Source organism: Dermacentor albipictus, chromosome 5 (assembly GCF_038994185.2).
Source record: "Dermacentor albipictus isolate Rhodes 1998 colony chromosome 5, USDA_Dalb.pri_finalv2, whole genome shotgun sequence".
NCBI classification, from domain to species: Eukaryota; Metazoa; Arthropoda; class Arachnida; order Ixodida; family Ixodidae; genus Dermacentor; species Dermacentor albipictus.
Genome location: NC_091825.1, coordinates 127,063,048 through 127,080,896, shown reverse-complemented (window position 1 = coordinate 127,080,896; position 17,849 = coordinate 127,063,048). Strand labels below are relative to the sequence as shown.

The 17,849-nt window shown below is 49.9% G+C and overlaps 1 protein-coding gene across 2 annotated transcripts in view; it reads left to right on the top strand.

Moving 5' to 3' along the window:
• The window catches only part of LOC135913935 (rho GTPase-activating protein 18-like), a 226,377-nt gene that overhangs the window by 185,986 nt on the left and 22,542 nt on the right, over nt 1-17,849 (top strand). The gene's annotated exons all lie outside the window — the stretch shown is intronic.

Sequence of the window (17,849 nt, the reverse complement as noted above, 5' to 3'; positions counted from 1 at the left end):
GCCTTCTTTCCTATGACAAGAGGGCGCTTTTCACTTATGGCTGGACACGGCTTCCGAATTGGCGTCCATCTGAACCAGGGACTGTCACAGCAGTTTAACAATCGGCCCGCGTAGAACTAACATCGTAGTTACACACATTAGCAACGATTCAAAAGAGTAGTCCAGGTCGAATCAGCGTCCGCTTAGACCGTCGTCGCAACGGTTCCACAGCCGGACCGCGTCGATTAAGCATCCGCCTAGACCGCTGTGAGTCCGTCCCGAACTCCGGCTTGGAGAGGCACAGAGAGCTGGTAGGTCATAGAATAGTGTAGACGAAGAACATCTTCAGGTCGGTCAAGATGGAGCCAGGTCTGTCTTGGTTCTGTCCTTGCGATACATTGGTGGAGTGGGAAAAGGCTATACCTATCAAGTCTCTCTCAATCTATGTCTTGGTTCTGCATTCCTGGACTTGCCCCCTTATGCACACGTACAGCTTTAGAGACTGCACGCAAGACAGGCAGAGAAGGTGACAAAAAGACAGCCGACTCCGTCCTGCTCGCGACCCTCGGTGCTGCAACCGTGCGCAATCCAGTAATACCAAACCAGCCGGCCCGCACGGACTCTTTTCGCCGGCGCGCCACGGGCTGCACTACGTAGCCGTTTCGGCAGCGCTGCTAGTATAGTTATACGGTCCAGTTTCGCCGCCCGGAGCGGGCAAGATAGCAAGCAGACTGTGGCGACTGCCTCCCGCCCGCGCTTCTGCTGGTTGGCTGCGCGATGCTTCTTCCCAGGAAAGTCGGCCTACCTATACGCAAGTGGCGGCGGCGCCCATCCTCAGCGAGCGCTGCTACTTCTTCTCGTGTACGAGTGCGCGAGCGATAGCGCACGTGCACTCTTCGTAGCGCGCTCGGTCGACGGCGCTTCCCCTCCTGCGGCTTCGGTCCGAGGGAGCGCCGCGCGGGGAAAATTTTATAACAGTTCGCTATCGGCCTTGGGGGAGTTCCTTGGCCTCTGAGATGCGGGCGGTCACGCTGTCCTCCTTTGTGTAAGCGGTGTGCGGTGCGTTGTGAGCGTCGAGGAAAGCGTTATCACTGCTCAATCGGTAGAGGACAGCACGACTCGTGCCTCCAGGTTCGGCTGCCCACAGGTGGCAAGTCGCCTTCGACCTTCGTTCCCGTCCCATCTGTCAAGGACGCTAACATAAACGCAAATTTATCTGCGATGAAGTGGCGACAGCACGGCAGTCGACGGGGTGGACCGATTACAAGTATCGGCACGCAGGTTCATCGTCGGGCTTTCCAGTGTCTCGCTGCTTCTTCCCTGCCTCCGCTATTCGCAACGACAACTTCGCCGTGACAACTTGGTAAAAACTAGATTTAATCTCGAATCATTCAGTTCCCTTGTTCCTGCCTGCCCAGCGTGGAAACGTGTTTCGTTTCAAGCTTACAGGAACGATGATGAGTCTACGATGTAGAGGCACGACCTGCATCACGCAATGCTGCCGCCATAGACGCCGTCGCGTTCGTTCAAGCCGCCGGATCTCGAAAACGATTAAAAAAAGAAAGACCGTCGTCAAAGGAATGGTCTCCTGTCTGAACGGCCAGATTTGAAAGAGAACAGGGCGGTTTTGACGGGGACTAGGAGGGAGACACGACACGGACGAGCGCTGTCCCTGTCGTTTCTCCCTCCTAGTCTCCGTCACAACCGCGCTGTTCTGTTCCAAATATGGCTTACCAACTCGCCCAAACGTCCGTTTTAATGAACGGCCAGATTACACATGTCGCTAAACTCGAAAGAACGTCGTCTTTTCCTTTCGACCGAGTCTATTTGCGAACTGGTTTTGTCAATCTTGACCTCGTGCCACAGTTCGTGACGCGGCAGTACTACAGCAGTCGTGACGCAACTTGACGCAACGTGAGAGCGCCATCATGGCGATAGCTTTTGTGCGGCGTTGTATAGCAAAGTGGCCGTGGCGTCGTAGAGGGCACGGAGTTAGCCGTTTCGACCTGATGTGTCACGCGTGACACTGGCTACGTTTCTGTATGAAAAATGGCTGAAAAATGACGCGGAGAATGTCGCTTGTACGTAGAGTAAGCGCTCGTTAAAAGGAAATCGCTTCATTCGAAGTATTGCTTTATTCGAAGTTATACAAGGCCCTTGCTGCTGTTAATGCGTATTATACGGGATCATTAGAAATGGTGCGGTGCAATACTTGGCTTACTACGATGTGCTAAGCAGGAAATCAGCATGTGGAGGAGAACGAGGAAAGGAAGATGGGGAAGGACGTGGAGGTTAGCTAGCCCACAGACCGGTTGACCACCCTATGGTGAGGTAAGCGGGTAAGAGTATTAAAGGCGATAGAAGTGCACACGAGCTGAAATAAAAAAAAAAGAAGGAAAGAAAAAACTGCACGAGAGTGAGATGTAGCGCCCGATAATCCACACAGGCTGTCGCTTAGTCCACTTGTCCTGAAGAAGCGCAACAACGCGTTTGACAGCCTCTGTTCTAAAGACGGTCTTGACCAGTATGCAAGGATTCTCCTTTCCGACAAAGGTAGGAAAATCAAACCGACAGTCTACCTGACGTGGTCGAGAGTTGTTTTCTAGGCGCACTTTAGCACCAGGGACGAGGACGGTGAGGGTTGGGAGGGGGTAGAGTTGAAGGGGGGGAGGGGACGATGCGACAGAGGGTGCAGTGCAGGCCACATACTAGCGCAAAAAGTTCGGGGAAGGACACATGCCCGGTGCGCCACCCCTGGCTACGGCACTGATCACGGAAGTCTAACCGAAAGACAAAGCAGTTGCGAACGGGCGTTATTACAATGTCACTGTTGTCATGTTGCCGGAATCGTGCAGCTTTATTTCAATGCAGCTTGCTTGGCGAACCTCCGAACTGTTGAAGTGCGCGTCCCGCGTGTTTTTATTTCCTTTTCTTTTTTTAGGCTACAGCCTGAGGGGGCCCATATCCCCATGGTCTGGGAAACCCGGCGTGCGGTATACAGAAAGTCGTCTGAGCTCGCCTCGTGCAGACACGCGCTCGTGCCAATGCTCGTCCGTTCGCCGTCGTCTTATTCCACAGCTGGCTCCGATGCCGCTCATCATGCCAAAAAAAGCAAAGTTAATTAAGATAGAGTTAATTAAGGCACCCGAACCTTCGACCTTTGGTGGGAGTTGAATTCACGACCTTTAGTTTTAATTGGGGTGAATTTAATTAAGATACAGTTAATTGAGGTGGCGTCAATTAAGACACTTGAACCCACGATCCTTGGTGGGAGAAAATAAGTAATGAGAAGTAACAACGCAAATTCGAATGAGAATGTCAAGTAATTTAATAAATGTCTCTTGAGCGGCCAGGCTCCACCCTCTTTGGCGTATGCTAGATGAACTGTCAATTTTTTTCTTTTGCTCCGTTGGATCTAATCGACTTTTAGCGAAATACCGCTTATAACGAATCCAATAGGAACCCAATTTCCCGTACCTATGATCGCGTTCTTACACGGTTTTACCGTGTACAGCTACAGGCGGACCTTTCCTTGCCGAGGCACGCCGGCAACGTACGTCTCCACCCGAACGCTGAACTCGAGCCTCTGCAGTAAATGTGGCACGATGATGAAATCGCACAGTATGGGCAGTTTGGCTGTCGATCTTCCACGCTACGTGTTTACCCTCTGCCATTTAACTGCTTGCTCTTTAGTTCTGCTAGTTCTTGTTGCTCACGGGCGCGTAACAACCAAAGCCGGAGCGCTGCAGCCAAAATCGGCGTCGCATTCCGTAGCAGCAAGTTAGCGTTACTGGAACCAACTTTTGCTGCATGCTCCGCGGCTTCTCACGTTTTTTTTTCTTTTTCGTTTCTAACGGATAGCGGCGCTGTTGATAGCAGTCGATATCAATCCCGATAGACACGCCAACGTGTCCGGACTTTGCGTTCCTAACGAACGGACGAAAAAACAAGCGGACAACACAAACTGCTCTAAGCTTGGTCGCTTCGTCTGTGAATTAGGGCCCAGCGTGGCGCCGGTTCGCGAGGTGTTTATGAACGCCCCCTGTATTTTATCGCAGTCCAGCCTTCAGTCACAGGTTTTCATTGTCTATTGTGGTTTCTACTTCTCTCGTCGGTTGCTTTTCATTCATAGTTGCTCGCCGTGTCGTAGCCTTGCGTTGCTTGCGACGAAGTCGCGAGATAGCTTAAGCGACTGCAGCGTAAACAACCTTAAATGAATGTACGCTTAGCCACTGCTGTAATGGTCTCAGTGGGGTACCGCAGCGTTGCCATGCGCGCTTGCATGCCGTTTTAGATCGTCGTAACGTTTCAGCACATTTGCGCCAGGGATGAAGGCATGCGCTTCACTGAAGACGAGCGCCATCTTTGATGGGTTTTTTACGAGTAAGAGAACGGAGAGAGAAAAAGAAAATGGAGAGATACTAAGAGATCTTTACAGACATGCCTCATGGCCAGCCTAGGTTAGTTAGTACTCCAGACGAAAGAGATCGCGTGTACCATATGAGGCGCCCACCCAACACACGCGTCCACTGAAGTGCACATATGTACACATTCCCAAAGAACCATGTAGTTGTAGCATCTAATTCGGTGCAGTATTTCGGAGCATCTTCGCAGCGCGCGGTACCGGCTTGCAGTGCGCTGAGGTCGCACCCCGTGGCTGAGTAATGCGCGTTTACAAACCAGTTGCATTGGCGAAAAGTGCAGACAAAAAAAAAAAAATGAGGACAAAGTGTTATTGCTCATGAATAGCTGAGGGCCGCAAGCTCTTTGCATGCTGCTCGGTGATCTAATGGAGGCTCTCTCAACGGTCAACTCGCAGATGAAACTGCAGATGTGGAGAAACGGCTGGCCGATAAAGTGTGCTGCATGGTCAGCTTAAAGGTACGCTGAAAAGCGCTTCGAGATATATTCGGTGGAGCTCTATAGGCGTGAAAGTCCTCGCTCTATCTTTAGCCAATGCCTCCGTTTCATATCGTAACGGGGAGCGTCGGAAGAGATAGAGAAGAAAGTGACTCGCACAGAAACCTTGTTACCAATCCTCCATTCTACATTAGCGCATTTTCTTCTTGTAGCTGACAGTAGTGACGTTATTAAGGGCGGACCGCTAGCTTGAGCACGATGCCGACTACGACTTCCCTATTCGAAAACGCGTAAAACGCAAGAAGGCTCTCATTAGGCAAGCCGGAAACCTTCTTGAATGAAATTTATTGGATTTGAGAGAATACGCTGGGAATTCTACTGACTGCGTGAAGCAGAAATGTGATATGGGGTTTCATAGCGCTTACACAAGCTACCGAAAAGCAATTTATGACTGTTTTGGAGTTTGGGCTTTCTTTAACTTTTTGGTAAGTTAAAGAAAAACAACAACTGAAATTTAATGTTTACAAATCAGTCACTCGGCACCAAGAACAAAGCTCGAAGGCGACGTCCTGGGACTTAAGTCATAGCCTCTAACTTCCCGGTGCATGTTTCGTTTACTTTAGTGCTACTTAATGATTGTTAGTAAGAAAATTACACAATTGCCAGTCCTTCAACTTTTCCCCAACTGCTTCAGTGGTATTTACTACTTATTTATTACTAATTTAGCCAAATTGATATTTCGTTGCGGTTGGCCTTTAAGCGTGGGTATCGCCCAGAGGCAAGAGTTATCTCCTTCAGTTACGTCAGAGGCAGAACAAAGGGGCGTGGCCGATATGGCCATTCTTTAACAGTCAAATCCAACAAAGTTGATGGAGGCGAGTTTTTTAACGCACGGCTGCGGTGCTGACATGCGGTTGAACGAGGAAGCCAAAGTCTTAAGTGAAAAAAAAAAGAAAGATTGTGAGCAATCTGTGAGCAGCACGAAGCCACAATGGAAACCCATACGATGAAGGGAAGTGAAGTAAAAGTGAAGTTTTGGGCAGGGATACTTCTACACCGAAACTTGATTTTGCTTTGTAAACATAAACGTTACCCTAGATTACACGCGGCAATGCATGAAAATCAATACGATCGTACGCATCGCATTTAGTTGTTCAGCATACCGAGGAAAGCTATTCGCTTCACGTAGCACCGACACGCGTGTTGGGTCCGCATAACTTGCTTCCCTTTTGTGTAACTTCTTCCAACTTCCGGACTTCCGCAGACATTGCTTGCCTAGCCAGCGCCGGTTCCATAACATCGCACATCATTCTAAGTCAGAAACGTTCAGCGCAGAGAAGATTTTAAAACCTGCTCAGCCTCCCAGTAAGGAAAGGTCCGGTTCAGTCGAAGCACGCAGGACTAGCTGCTGCAGAAAACGACGATAGGGAAGGGCGAACAGAACGGCCTTCTTTTATTGTTATTTTTTTTCCGAGCTGTCCACTGACGTAGGTTTGCGGAAGTCCCTAATGGTATTGCTCTCGCATGTAGATAGGGGGGAGGGGCGGGGGCTTGTACGCTTGGCGTGTGTTCGTGCCAGTGCGAGTGCGCAGCGAACGCCGTGCATGTTTGGATACCGGTGGCAAAGCGACCAGGAAGTGTTCGTCCGCGCGCTCAATGCTGTGTTTTTTGTTCTCTCTCTCTCTCTCTTTACTCTTCTCCGCTCTTGACTCGCACGCGCACTTTAGTCGGCAGCAATCTAACGGTTAATCTATTACGTAAGCGGGAGCACGAGAGCTTCGCGGGCTGTTTCCGGAACGGAGAGGAGCATCGGCTGTCGCCCTGGAAATAGCGTTCGGGATTGACGTTCTATATAACGTGGCTCCGATGCAGTGTCCGTGGCAGAGAAAAGAATATGTTGCCGTTGCTGAGAAAAAGGGTGTTAAATGCATTGTCAGATTTGCAGAAACTGTATACTGGATAGGTGCCCGTGAAGAGGTGGCCAGGTATGGAACTGTATCGAATAGTAAGAATGAAATCAAAAGGAGAAAGTTGCACGGTAAATCAAAGAGCGTTGTCATAGAGAGAGAGAGAGAGAGAGAGAGAGAGAGAGAGAGAGAATGCGCGAATATTATTATTATTATTATTATTATTATTATTATTATTATTATTATTATTATTATTATTATTATTATTACTGGCCATATAAACATACCAAAACATCGCACATACAGGGAAAAAAGTTAAGCAGGTTACCAATTGTCTCGTGAAAGTAACACCACGTCCACCCGCTTAAAAGACACAAAAGAAAAAGAAAGAAAGGGAGAGGGGAAGCGACACAAGGGAAAGAGAAGAGACGGCGCACCACAACACGTGACATTATACAGGGAGTATGAACACTACACACGAGAGTCGAGCCCGTCGTTAACAACAATACAGCTTTGTGAACCACGTATTGAGTTGAAACGCGACTTTCCCGAAAAAGAAGAAGAAAAAAAGCTACTGAACGCAGTTTAGGAAGATCAAGCTGCTGGGATTTGCTCAGCAGTACAGAGCGACAACTTTTGAATGTAGGGCATTCCAGTAGTAAGTGCTCAAATGTTTCGCCGTGTAGTGCCCACAAGCCTGACACGGAGGGCTTGATGCACATTCTTGCGATGAAGCCGATGTGCTACATTAATGCACCCGAATCATAACTTGAGATAAAGGGACGGCGCGTTGTCGTAGGGCACAATTCCTTGACGATACGTTTGTGCAGGTGTGAGAGTTCTATGGCGGGTGGGGGGGGGGGGGGGAAGAGGCGTACAATGGTATAGTCGGGCGTTGTCGAAATTGCGTAAGATTTCGTCACTGAAGTCAAGGCTGCGTGTTGAAGTCGCAAAAGCGTGAGCCTCGTTTCTTTAAATACATCAATGTTCTTTCCCCGAGACGTGAGTTCATGGGCCATCTTGATAGCTTCAAGCAGTAAAGGTGAATCAGCGTTGCCGCTTGACATACCGGTTGAAATCCTCGAAAGAGTCGCTGAGAATAGCAGACTTTTGCAATTTCGCATCTTGTTTTATATATTGCAGCTATCATTTTGCTGAGTGCTTGTAGCCTCTGCATTGCGGGACGGATGAATCATTTCATTTTTTTCTTGCTTAGTGGGGTACGAACCTCCGCTTATGATGATAGTTTTTGTACCATTGGACCGGACGAGGCGTCTTACTTTAAGACTATCGGGGGCATACGGCACTTAAGGCTTTCGCCTTGATAAGACAAAGCAGTTGTACTGCCTTCCCGAGTGAAAGCGTCTGTGCAAGACATTTGTAAAATGAGTACGAGACTTCTAGAAGGGTACAGAATGAAGGACAGGGAAGGCAAGAAATGAAGGTCACCCGGTCAAGCGTCTGGTTCGCTTCACTGGGTGACACGGAGAACACGGAATCATAGAAGAATTTTTGATGGGAACGATTGTTGCATAGTCCCGGGACTCAGTGCAGACACCGTTGACCATGTTCTTTCATAATGCCACACTGTCCATTTAGCGATGAATGTGAACGTATTTAGAATGCTACAGACGGGCTGTGTAACTTCTCTCACTGTTTGCACCCGCGATGAAAAGAAACAAAGAAAAACAGTGCGCAACTTACGAAAAAAAGATATGTGAACGCGCCACGTATTTCGATGTAAAATTAAGTCGCATACTGTTACGTCGTAAATCTTGATATTCATTAGATTAAATTCTACTTGTGTAGTGCAGACAAGTATAATTTCATCTAATCATATCACTTCTATTGTATTTATCGCAAAAGTAGAATTTTCGCCACACCTGGCGCTCAACTGCAATGTTCCAGCCTGTCGGCCGATTGTTGCCAATGGTTGCAAGTATCAACAGGCAAATCGAAAGCAACACTTTCCGCGTGCTTGTTCTCTCGACTCTGCCCTCTGGAGAAGGCGAGCTAACACAGACCGGCACTGCGGCACTTTCCTGTCGTTAAACACCGAAAACGCAGCTCGAGGTGCTCACTATAAATTCACCGTTGCAGCCTTTAGGTGAACAGAGCTCTCTTCGCACGACACACGTTGACGCGAGTCTGCGGAGAATCATCGATGAAAAAGCCCCAGTATTCGCTTTCGTTCTTGTTTTCTGTCAACGTTCCGCGCACGCATTCATGATGGCGACCTGTCCTGCCAGAGTTTGCCCGAAAGGATTGCGCGATTTGCGTTTACGCTATCAAGTGCGCATGTGTAGAACGCGTCGCGCTTGGTTATAGCTCTCTCGCCATGTTTGCCCTGCATCCTGCTTGCACAGCACGCCCGCCAAGGGGTAGTAAGCGTAATGCCGGTCCACTTTGTTAAAGCGCGACGAGCGGCACAACGCGTCAGCGTTCAGTTCCGCGACTGGAAATAGCGCCTTGGCAGTCAGATCGGAAGAAAGGAAGAGCGAAACATTAGCAAACGCAATCGTGAACTATCTTTGGCCTGGGTAGTGTGCTTCACTGTCGGCTGCGTCATCGGATGTGCTGAGAGCAGTCTTCGAGAAGCGGTCAAGTCGCCCGGCAGAGTACTTCCGTTCCGTGTGGCAAATACACCTCGTCAGCCGCCCCTGCGTGCGCGGCGGAGGAGTTTCGTTCTCAAACACCCGATTCGAATTGACAGACCTTACTGCGCACAAAGTGTGGGTGACGTCATTCGCCCTTCTTTCGCCCCACGCCTCAAGATTACCGCAGAAACGCCCTAGTGGGACTTGACAGATAGTGCATAAGCATTCTTTAGTCGCTCATATATATATATGAACGAAAACAAATGAAACAAGGGGCGCTATTTTGATTAGTTAAGGAGGGCTTATGACTTCTTATGACCATAAATCTATAGTCATACAGGTAAATATCGGTAGTCATAAGGCATTCTCACATATACCCCCATAGGACCTCATGTATACCTATGGCGGACATCGTGCATGCCACACCTTACAGACTGACGGACGGCCAGATTTCCGAGGGAAGCAGTCCTAGCATGCTTAGGTTTTAAAAACAAAAGCGGACTAGAAGCGCCTCCGAGCCTCGATCTCCTTCATAACCGATACCGTCGAGTCCAGGACTTGTTTCCAGTTACTTTGCACAATAATGTTTCGCTTCTTTGTGTCATCCTGGAAATTTATTTCAAGTGGATGCGTCTTGCAAGCTCACCGGCTACAATTAGTGAATTGCAATATGTGACGTTAATTAGTGGTTTTTGTTGAATTATTGAATATCTGTCTCGATTTCTCGTCCTAGTAATGTATTACTCTTGGAATAATCCAGCAGAAGGACAAGAATTATGCTGTTTGCCACTGTACATATGCAACAACCCTGTAATTAATTTAATTATGGGGTTTTACGTGCCAAAACCACTTTCTGATTATGAGGCACACCGTAGTGGAGGACTCCGGAAATTTCGACCACCTGGGATTCTTTAACGTGCACCTAAATCTAAGTACACGAGTGTTTTCGCATTTCGCCCCCATCGAAATGCGGCTGCCGTGGCCGGGATTCGATCCTGAGACCTTGTGCTCAGCAGCCTCACACCATAGCCACTGAGCAACCACGGCGGGTACAACCCTGCATATAGGCAACAGCTAAACAGATCTAGACGAAATATGACATATATTTCGTAAACTTTTTTTGGCAACAAATTAGCTGATGTGCAAAGCATTAGACAAGTATCCGTTCATGAAAGATTTTTTGAAGGCTTTCATGAGAAATGCAATCGCCACTTAGCGCTGGAGTTGCTAGCAAAGCGTCCTCTTTTGGCGTGAAACATGCTGTGCAGTACCCTTCCTTTATGAATGTAGATGGAAATTCTGTTGCTGCTGCTATTGCCTTTTGCTTCGAACATTTCGCTCACGACCTGAAAGGCCTTGTTTACGCCTGAACGAGGAGGGAAGCCTCCTCGCTTCGAGAAATGCGGAAATCGCGCGCACGGAATGATAAGTCTGAAACCGAGTTAATGCGCTTTTACGTCCCATCGAACACGCTGTCCCACGCGCCCATTGAAACATCTCACGGCTCGGGCTACAAAAGAGGAAGTCGACACGGACACTTCCTTGTTAGCCGGCACCACCCGAACACGTAGTGCCCGCTCTCGGGGATGACGGGCTTTCTTATTTTTGCGCTAGCCACGAGGGAGAATTATTATATGTTATATGTTAACGGGGGCTGACAGGTGGCTTTTGTATGTTGCAGCGAGTCCGCGCCTTATCAAGCCCAGATGACACTTTGTAACGTAACTGGGAAGTACAGCTAGGACGGGCGTCACGGTATAAAATTTGCTTAATCAATTCAACTGCGCGGAATTGACAACAGGTAGCGTGCGGCGCGCATATAGACGTGGCCAGAGTTGCGCACGGAGTATGTCACGTGACGTCAGGTGTCACCATGTTCAAGTCCCTCGTGCTCAGTGTCCATGTCGTTGCTGCAGGTATGTTTTGAGTCGAGCAGATCCGACACAGGAGCAGCGGGGAAGGGGAGGACGGGGAGCATGTTTTCAGTGGTGCTCAGTGGGGAAACCAAAACTCACTGCCTGTACTTTCTACAAAAGGTCTAACGTGACGTCATGGGCGCCATATTGTCTTTTCACAGCTTCCACTGTGCCGTTGCAGAGAAGCTGAAGACAGGCTGGCGATATACTTAACGTTTAGCTACCGCGTTGCTACCTGTAAGGCATCATGGCGGGTACGATGACGTCAGTGCATACCTTTATGACGGGACGGAAATCCTCTCCCGCTTGACGGCCTTCGAGGCACTGCACAGGCACAGAAATGGAGGAGTCTCGGAGGACCCTTTGCTCATGCGTCCTGGCTCGGAGCTCGGGCCCGGATTCAATTCACCGTCCGCTTGAGCTTTTCTGGAACGGTAATATATCGCTGGCCATTGCCCAGAAAAGATCATTATCTATTGTGCACGCATGTGGATGATGGTGACGGTTTACGGATCTTATTGGCGCAAGGATTAGATATGGTCAGAGAGCGCCAAGCAAAAGATGATGAGTGAATTATCGATGGTATAGCGTGAAACATTTCAGAGTTGTGAATCATGGTAGATGTAACATGGCTGTAGAGAGACCTAAAAATTAATCGCTTCTGTGTGCGCATGACCTATATATAGTATTAAAATAGTGACAATGACTGGTGATGTATGCTATGATCACATGTGAATGCCGCATTGCTCTGAGCGGATTAAGGAGGAGGAGGAAAGAGAAAAGAAGAAGGCAGGGAGGTTAACCAGAATAACGTCCGGTTGGCTACCCTACACCGGGGGAATGGGAAAGGGGAAAGCAAAGATCACAGGGAGAGAGAGGAGGGAAGGAAAGAAGGAAATTGCGGCAAGTTCGCTGACGCGTGTGGTTTTACAGAGATTGCCTTAATAGTCACAGGTGGTCGCACAAACCCGTCGTCCTTAAGAAACACAAAAGTGGCTTCACCGCTTTATGGGCCGACGGGCGATGGGGGCGGTTTTCCAGGAGCACCTGCACAGAAAGCGGCCGATTGTCCAGCTTTTGGAAAGCTTTGGCAAGTTCTTGTCTCTCTAGGGCATATTTTGGACAGTGGCACAGCAGGTGGTCGATGTTTTCTTTTCTGAGCGGATTAAAAAATTACAGCTTGTGATGCGTATGTCTCTCACGGTGCTTTTTATTGCACTCTAAAAGCAGTTGCTCCCTTTGGGGTGTATACATGCCACACAACAATAATCATCATCTGCCTTCCGTGCGTTTCCTTTAGAAAACGCTGCGCTCGTTATCGAAAGTGATCTGTCATGCTGGTAACGCACATGTCGTTCGTGACATAGAAGTGCCGGGCTCGTAGCGTTAAAGAAAGGAAACGCGGGCAAGACAGATGACGATTATTGTGGTGTGGCAAGTGTACACCCCAAAGGGTGCAACTGTTTTTAGAGTGTAGGGAAAGCGCTTTTCTGCAGTGGCAACGGCGACGCAATGACACCGACTGCACGCAATCACCTCCGCAATAGACATTCTTTGCATGCGGAAGGAAGGTGACTCCAAAGCGTGTATCTCCTCGAGGCATGGGAATGCGAAGAACCAAAGGCATTCGGGGATACGTAACGGCCGCTGGAGGTGACGTCGCTTGAGGGACTGGGTGCGTACGTCGAAGACACACACAACCAGAGCTTCGCGTGCGAATCTTCCATAGCGAGCCACTCTTGGCTACCTTTCCGCTTCCTCGAATAAGCGCAGAACCATCATTTAAATAAACTGTTCGACGTCTCTTTGCTCGGCGGCTACACTTAATCGCCGTGATTGTACATGTCTCATGAAATCACTACTCTCGCGGAGTGAACACCCGTGTTGCCATGCGGAGGGTCGATTCGTAGGTGGCGATTTAGGGCGGGGTAGGAATGAAAGACGAAGGATAACAAAAGGCGGGGAAGGAGAAATGATGCGGGATTGGCCTACCGTATGCAGCAGGAACGCCTGTGATCCAGCCTGCAGGGAAAGTTGTTTTTGCGGGCCGCGCGGGCGCGATGCCGGTGACCAGAGTGAAAGTGGCCGTGGCGGCGTTTATATAGAAAGTGTCCGAATTTGGGGAAAGGGTGACCCCGTTGGTGGCGGCGGAGGGCCCGGCCGCCGCTCGGCCGTCCGATATGTCGCCAGCAGCCCGATCGGGACGCTTGGGCGCACCACTGGCACACTTGGCACGCTTCGGCTGCCCCCGTAATTCGTGCGAGCCCGCCGCGCGTCGTCGTCGACGAAGCGCGCCGGAGAGCGCTCGTGGCCAACGGCCGGCGACATTGGACGACCGGCTTGACGCGTCTGCTTCCGCTCGCCTCGACGCGCGCTGACGCTGCCGGGCGCTCGGTGAGGGCGGCGCCACGATTGGTGTCGCTTATCGCGAAGAATGTGTGCCACCGGTCTGAGAATTTTTTTTTCTGTTGGAAGCAAAAAGCAAAAAAAAGGCGGCACGTCCTTTTACGGCGGTACAATTCTGTAGACACTTTAGATGAATTTACGCCGTAGGCGTCGGCGGTGCCGTGATGTTTCGCACAAAGTCCAAGTGCGACAAGATCGCGCGTCGTGTGCTGTGGGTGCGAGGTAAAGTGTGCGAGGGCTAACCGAGAAGGCTGGTGGCTTGATGCGCACCGTCTTCCCGCGCGCACTGTTTTCGACGTCACGTGATCAAGTGCGGGCTTGGGGGGGGGGTGTATGGGGAAGGTAAGCGTGCGTCTCCTTTCCTATCTCGGCGGTCCATGCGCATGTCAGTACGCGCGGCCGAGTCCCTACGCGGTCTACGTGCCGTATATTAGCGGCATTCTGCGGCGGGTGCAAAAGCTAGCCGAGCCGAGATGGCCGGTGGCTTTATGCGCGCTGTTTTTCCGCCCGCCCAGTGTCGGAGGTTGCGTGATTTCAAGTTTCGCAACCACGTTGAAGGGAGAAGCAGCGCGAAGCGTTCGCTCCCCGCTGCCGGCGCTCTTTCTCGCGCCATAATTTTGACAGCGGTAAACTAGTGTTGGTGGCAAACATGTGAAATATGTTCGTGTTTGCCTGGGAACGCGCGACACCATGCTTGTTAACTTACTTAGTAAGCGAATTACGCAGAAGTTTATACGGCCGATAGAACACTACGAACCTTGCTTCGTGTAGTTGTTTAATACTATGCTATCGCTGTCAGTGCTTCGCATTTCGGGTGAAACTGCGATGTTTTTTTACTCGAATTCTCGAAATGCTTTCCTTGCTGTTCGTTATTTGATATTTTGCATAATATGTGTTGCATTTTCATGAACGCTAGCCAGTAATTATGATTCTGAAGTGTGAAAGCTTCACTATGTATTTGTATGTTACATTTGCTCAAATATAGCACATGTGATCCAGTTCTGAATAAAACCTTGCTTTGCCACGTTTTTATTTGTGGCGGTCTTTCACACAATTCGCTGACGAGGCTGCCCGCCTAAGCAAGCCATGTTTTTTTGGCAGGGCGCAGGTCGTAATCGTTGGCGATTGTCAAGTGCAGCATTATCTACTATTGTTCATTTTTGAGGAATTCGTTCAATTTCGCCAGATATCACGAAATATCACGGGACTAGTGTCGGAGCGTGAACCGTTCCTGGCCAAGACACCGTGCCTGGCAGAGCGTCCAGCACGCGCCTGGTGCTCAGTCATGCGAAATTTGGCGAAACTGAACGATCGCGAGCATCGCCCGAGCATATTTAGTAAGAATTTAGGCTAAATATGTAAAACGTTTCAAAACTATTTTAGGCCTGATTTCTGATAATGCTTTAGGTGCGTTTCGAATATGGATCTTGGTAGTCCTGTGGAATGGATCGTTTAGTTCCTTGGCCATCCTATTTGTAAACCAGCTTTTTGAAAACGTTTCGATGACCCCTCCTGCCCTGTCTGAAAGGTACAATGAAGCCGGAGATAAGTTAACCGACATACACGGCGTTTTAGGACGACGACGTCTTATTCGTATCCTTAAACAGCTTCTTTCTTCTCCTTTGAACGCTTTGAAAATATATATATATATGTATATATATATATATATATATATATATATATATATATATATATATATATATATATATATATATATATATATATATATATATATATTGCTAGCTGGGCAGCTGGGGTACCTGGACGTATGGGAATCTACATGAACGAGTGTGCGGATTCTCTAGCGTCGTCATTCCATCCAGAATGTTTTCTTCATATTCTGCCATCTTTTCCATGACCGTAAACATCCGTTTCAGGCATTTAGTATCGTTGAAGTGCGCTGTACAACCTCCTATCCAAGGTTCTCCAAAGTTATCAAAAAAAAAAGTGGCCCGATCTTAGAGATAGTGCAGTCTCAAAAAAAACGTGGACCATCCACGGAGGTGTATGCGCCACTCTTCAATGAACTTTTCACGAAATCTTACTCTTTCCGCATTGGAATGGCCGAGAGCGCCCTCTGTAATGCCTGTCTTTGCGAGGAGACGCTGGAACATATTCTGTGCGACTGTCCTGAATATAATGTTCAGCGACAGTCCCTGGCATCTGTTCTAGCGCACCTTGACAGTAGACCATTGTCCCTCGACACGATTTTCACATGCCGCCGACAGAAGACATCTCAGGTGAAGGCGACAAAAGGACTACTTCGGTTTTTGAAAGAGACGGGATTGGACAAGCGGCTGTGAGAGTGATGTCACGTACCATGCCAGATTGATGGACTCCAACGGACGATGTGTGTGTGCTGTGCTATGTGCTCTCTCTCCCTCTCCCCCTTCGCCATCTTTAAGCTCTCCCATCCCTCTCCCATGTGTAGGGTAGCATACCGGTTAAGCTAAACTGGTTAACCTCCCTACCCTTCCTTCTCCACTTTTTCCTTCCTTCCTTCCTCAATGAACTTCTTTGACGGCAACTTGGGTCACTTCGTACGCGTCACTGGGTGTATGCGCGGACTTAACGGCGGCAGCGCCAGATGGCGCAGCGCGTGCAGAGGAAAGCCGCGAGATGCGAGCCGCGGATGTACTACGTACACGCGTCGTACACACGACGCCTTTCGGCTGTTCGCATGCTTGGGTACTAATCGTAGAGGATTTCTCCCAGAATAATAGCTCTCTCTTTCTTTCTTGCTCTTTCCCGGAAAACGCGGGCTTCCGAAGCGTACGCGTGTCCGCGGTCGTTGAACGTCGAGCGCCGGAGCTGCGACCGCCACACTTCCGCGCGGGGCTCGTAGATCTCGCGTGTCGGATGCTTTTCCTCGGGAGGTCGCGCATCGTAAGGTGCGCATTCTAAACGTCCCGCCGACGCTCGGACTCCTGACCACACGCGCGAGCGCGCGCTTTCTTCTCGTCGGACTCCCGGGCGACGTCGTTACCTTCCTGTCTCTCTTCATTTTTCTTATTTCCTTTATCGCGCTCCCCTCGTTGTGAATGGACTTCGTTTCAAACGGGCTTCCTTCCCTGTCGGGCGTTTTCTTGCCGCCTTCTTTTCCATCGACGCCTTTTCGCACTTAAGCGAGCGGCTCGCGTGCCACACATAAAGAAAACGCGGCGCGCATGCGATTGCGCGTGGGCTAGTCTAATTCGGCGCGTGGTTCCTTGGTTGTCTGTCGTGCTTTCTCGAAATAATGAAAGGAACAAGAAATTAAAAGAAAAGGGGATTGTTCAAACCAGAGAGAGAGGGAGAGAGAACGAGAGAGAGAGAGAGAGAGCTTCTCGTTTCAGAGCACTCTGGCTCGTTTAAAAGTGCAGCACTTTTTGTTGTTGGGCTTCCCAAGACCTGCCGGATAAATGCAGAGGCACAAAGCGCAAGAGCGCGCAAGCGCGGTGCGGGTTGTGGTGTGGGCGTGAGCTCGCAATTTGTTGTGTCGAGACCGCGTCGAGAAACAGGAAGAGGGAAAACGACAGTGAAGGCTTTGAGGCGGCTGCCCTGGGAGCCCCCGCAAGTGCAGGTTAAGGAGCCCGCGGAGTTCTTGCGAGGTATTACTGTAAACCGGGTGCACTGTTAGCGCGATTCGTGCACGCGAGACGTTCTTGGAGCCGGGGAAAACTATCCTCCCGCGGTTTTTTCGGCGTGACGGTTCGGGAACGCGAATGCCCCGAGTCCCTTCCTGCGCGTGCCATCGTGCGTGGGCGGCGGGCGATTTGAGCGGGCTACAAAACATCATATTGCGAAAATTGCCATAGCACACTAGACGTACCGTTGCCCAAATCTTTAACTGGTGTGCGGGAGCGGCGACTTTTCCGTGCGTCAGCGCCGTTTGACGGGGCGAGGCTGGAAACAGTCTGAGGCTAAGCGCATGCGGACAAAGCGCGCTCAGCTGGGCCCATCGTCTACTAGGCTGTTTCCAGCCTCGCCGCGTCATACGGCGCTGACGCCCGGAAAAGTCGCCGCTCCCGCACACCAGTTAAAGATTTGGGCGCCTGTACATCACTTGCTCTGGCCGTGTGGTCGGACCCACGCAAACAAAGATCAAGACTCTGCCAGGCTACAAGACGCATTACGCAGCACGGACCTGGCGGAGCAGCTCTGGGCTGTCCAGCGAGCCCACGATGCGTCCAGGGAGTTACAAC